General features: G+C 38.3%; 1 long non-coding RNA gene across 1 annotated transcript; it reads left to right on the forward strand.

The window, feature by feature from the left end:
- The first annotated feature begins 1,411 nt into the window (after window positions 1-1,411).
- On the forward strand, window positions 1,412-4,340 carry LOC121011686 (uncharacterized). The gene is made up of 2 exons (XR_005781695.1): window positions 1,412-1,525; window positions 2,982-4,340. It is a non-coding gene; the product is annotated as an uncharacterized LOC121011686 (long non-coding RNA).
- The last annotated feature ends 296 nt before the right edge of the window (window positions 4,341-4,636 follow it).

Below are 4,636 nucleotides of genomic sequence, written 5' to 3' on the forward strand. Positions count from 1 at the left end.
GTGTAGGGTTGGGCCACCACAGAATTGAACTTTTACTCTTCAGTTCATTCCAAACTTTTTTTTTTCTACTAAGGTTCATAACTTCCCTTTTAATTTTTAGTCATTTAAAAATTCCTGAACAATACATCAGTTATTCTTGTTAAGCATTCAAGTAGAATGGATAAAGGCAAAGTTCCCCTCTACTACTACCCCAAATCCATTTTTCTGGGCAGAGGTGGCCACTGTTAAAAATTGGGAGCACATCTTTTTTAATTTTAATTTTGATTCCAGTTAGTTACCATACAGGGTCCTATTAGTTTCAGGTACAATATAGTGATTCAACACTTCCATATATCACCCTATGCCCATCATGACAAGTGGGAGTGTGTCTTTTCAGCATTTCCCCCCAGGCATTATTGGAATGGTACAGATTCTGGAGCCCATCTTCTTGGCTTTGAATTCTAGTCCTGTCATTAGCGACTGAGCGACCTAGTAACTGGGCAAGCTGGTTACCTCTATGTTCGATTTATTCCCCCATAAAAATGAGGACAATGATAGTACCTACTCCATAGGGCTCTCTTGAGGATTAAAAGAGTAATTTGTGTAAGGCACTTACAATAATGTCTGATTATACAGTAAGCACTCAAAAGTGTTTCATGTATGTATACATACTCTAGAAAATTATGTTTTACATACATGGTATCATACTATACAGATATTTCTATGACTTGCTTTTTTTAAAAAAAACTCTTTCCATGTTAGCACAATTAGATATAACCCCACTTTTTTAAACCACTGCATCATTTTTCATTGTGTGTACACGACATAATTTAGCCGCCTCATATTTATGGATATTCATATTTCTTTCAAATTGTTGCTACTGTTAAAGTTGTAATGAATTTCCTTACAATTGCATGTGAATTTATGATGATCTCATTGCCTGCTTTTACCTGCATACATGAGTGTTTCTCCAGAGTAGATACTAAGATGCGGAATTACTTGGTTTAGGATATATGTGTTGTTGTTGGTGGTGGTAGTGTCTTTATTTTGGACATTATTACTATTTTTGCTTTAAAATGCCTTTTCTGCTTACCGTCACAATTACCTTTTCTGGAATTCTTGATTCCTCCTCGTACTTCTGCGCTTCCTTTGGGATCATCTTTAGCCTGTGGAATTTCCTTGAGTATATCTTGTAGTCCAGAAGCGCTGATCAATATATTTGCTCAGGTTTTTTCAGCTTTGGCTTCTCAGAGAACATTTCTTTATGCCTTGATTTTTAAACATTAAACTTTTTATATTGAGATCATGTAAGAAAGAGTACAGAGGAATCCCGTGTAGCTTTTCCCAAGTTTGGTCCACTGTAAGATTTGGTAAAACTATGGTACTGAGATCCCAAGATTTTCATCAGGATCTATCCACTCTGGCAAGATATGGGCTTCAGCATCTCCCCAGCCGTATACGGCTTCTGAAATCTCTGCTCAGCAACTTGCCTCCCGGTGGCTGAGATCCTTGAAGTTCTACCCTCAAGAGCTGGACAAAATTCAAGGTAAATATTATGCAGGTTTTGGGGGCTTTGTTTTTTTAAAGCTTCCTCTTCTCTTACCCTGTAGACTTCAATCACTGTGGCAACCATTAATGCTATTCTCTGTTTCCTCTATCCAGTGAGCTAGAAAAAGGTGGAGTCACAGATAACAGGAGGCTAGATTGTGTTGGCCATTTTAAGTTGTCGTGGGTCATTCAAAAAAATTTTTTTAATGTTTATTTTTGAGAGACAGAGGGAGAGAGAGAGTGGGGGAGGGTCAGAGAGAGAGGGAAACACAGAATTCGAAGCAGGCTCCAGGCTCTGGGCTTTCAGCACAGAGCCTGACACGGGTCTCGAACCCATGGACCGTGAGATCGTGACCTGAACCAAAGTCAGACGCTTAACCAACTGAGCCACCCAGGCGCCCCAAATTGTTGTGGGCCATTGTAATACTCTATTTCATAAGTAATCAACAGTATAAATGGCATAACATCGTACATAATATTTTCTGATAATTGAAAATTTTATCAGTGGTTAATTATCCTTCCCATTCATTTGTAGCTTTCTTTTTTTTCTTGATTAGACTGAGCCAGTTAATTTTTTTGGTTTTCCAAAGTCTTAGTTCTTAGTTTTATTAATCAATGCCTTTAAAAAATATTATCTTCCATTAATTTCTGGGTTTAACTTTATTAAATGGGTGTTTAATTTGCGGGGCACCTATTGAGATAATTAGATTGAGTTTTTCCTTTAATATATTAATGCAATGGGTTACTTTAATAGATATTTAAAGCTTCAGTCATCCTACATTTGTAGGATAAAACTATCTTGATTATGGTTCATCACTATTTTTAATATTTTTAAAATTAAAAATATAATTTTTAATTATAGTTAGGGCTTTTGTACATCTGTTTGCAGGTGATATTGGCTTATTATTATTATTTTCTTGTGCTGTACTTGTCAGCACTGAGCCCGATGCAGGGCTCGAACTCATGGACCGTGAGATCATGACCTGAGCTGAAGTCGGACGCTTACCGACTGAGCCAACCAGGCACCCCTAAAATCATCATTTTAAATCTAGGCTTCAAATTTATTGGCATAACATTGTACATAATATTTTCTGATAATTGAAAATTTTTATCAGTGGTTAATTCTCCTTCCCATTCATTTGTAGCTTTCTTTTTTTTCTTGATTAGACTCAGCCAGTTAATTTTTTTGGTTTTCCAAAGTCTTAGTTCTTAGTTTTATGAATCAATGCCTTTAAAAAATATTATCTTCCATTAATTTCTGGGTTTAACTTTATTAATTCTTTCTGCTTTATTTGGTTTATTGATTTTAACTTTTCTCGATTTTTAATTAGTTCAAGTATCAAAATAATTTGTTATTTGCACATTGATTTCTTCTTTTATCTTAGTTTTTTTTTTTTTTTTTTTTTTTTTGGTCTGAATTGCATTTAAATTACTGGCTGCATATTTTTTTGCAGGTAGAGGAGTGCTATAGTGGACACCATGATGTGCCAACCAATTACCAAGACGTTCATTCTCCCCGACACAAGGGATGTTGGTTGCTCATGGTTCACAGCAGAGTCTTTCTTTAGTTATTGACCTCTGGCAAAGGAAGCTGTTCACCCAAAGTCACACCCCTTCCCAGGCCAGCTCACATCCCAGTGACTGTCAGTGAGGGGTAAAAAGTCGTGGACTTCTTGCATCGATTTGGTCCAAACTGAAGAGGCAACCCCAGATGCAGAGCTCTCTGTAGGCTTGGCTGAGACCTCTGTTATTTCTGCAGGGACTTTCAACCTCTCTCTTGGCCCAGTCTTGCTTCCCTTACTCTCACAGGTGTTGCTCCCAAGGGTCCTACCTAAAACCCTTCTGGACAGACACCCATGTCAAGACTGTTTCCTGTGGAACCTGACCTCTTAACAGGGCTATCTTTTGGTTGTTATTTCTAATGTAATTTTCAGTAATGAATTTTTCTCATGCATGTGTATGGGAGTTTCTATACCTAGCAGTGGAATCACCAGATTAAAGTGAATATGTATCTCCAACTTTACTGGATATTGCTAACTAGTTCTCAGCTGTGCACTTCACAGCTTTGTTAATATTTTACGTTCCCATCCCTTTCCTGGGTTACCTGTATGTTACAGGTAGGTTTCAAAAAAAAGCTCACTTAGTAAGTCTCCAGCTTTTGATAGATTAGTTCGAGATGTTCACTCTGATTATTAATATCATTTTTCTTAAAGAGGTCTAGTTAAATGACTTAGATAGTTCAAAATCTAGAATCAGGGGTCAGACACTTGGACTCTCATCCCCATTTTGCCCAGGATCAACTCCATGGACTAGAGAGTTATTTATTCTCTCTGAAGTTCATTCTTCTCATCTTTTCAATATGGCAGTTGGACTAAGAGAATCTCGTGGGCTCCAACCACTCTGACAGTAGATGATTCCCAGGGTTTGATCCCAACCCTTCGCTGCACTACTGCCTACCTTGAAGTCATACCTTCTCTTCTTAGAAGAAGATGAAATCTTTTGCTTATCATGGTGATTAGGGGCTTGGGGCTAGCTTAGGATGGGAGAATGCCCAGAAATTGGAACCAGATAGACTGGCATGGATTTCTTCATTTGTTTTGCTATGGCTCTCCCCTCCCCCACCAACTTCCACCCAGCTCAAATTCTGACTGACTTCCCACTAACTTGTCTAGAGACAGTGTCCACGAATTCTTGTTTAATAATTTTTATTTTGTTATGATTTATCTCACAAAGTAAGTAATAAAGATTTGGTTCTTTAGAAGCTAAGGTTTTAGATGGATCAATATTTATCGAATAAATATTTATTGATACTATTTTGGTAACTGTGGGAATAAAAGCTGACTGAAACTCTGTCTCTCCCCTCCAAGCACATTGTCTGGTAACAACATCTGGCACATCAAGGGGGCATGCTCCAGACAGAGTGCTCTAGGTGTGGCCAGGAATAAAGTTGCCAGTCTTGGGGTGCCCAAGGAGACCTTATTGAGGAGATGGAGTTCAAGGTGGCACCAGAAAAGGGACACCTGGGTGGCTCAGTCAGTTAAGCATCCGACTCTTGGTTTCGACACTGGTCATGATCTCACAACTTGTGGGATCCAGCCACCTGTCAGGC

This window comes from Herpailurus yagouaroundi, unplaced genomic scaffold, assembly GCF_014898765.1.
Source record: "Herpailurus yagouaroundi ecotype Mexico unplaced genomic scaffold, PumYag 195, whole genome shotgun sequence".
NCBI classification, from domain to species: Eukaryota; Metazoa; Chordata; class Mammalia; order Carnivora; family Felidae; genus Herpailurus; species Herpailurus yagouaroundi.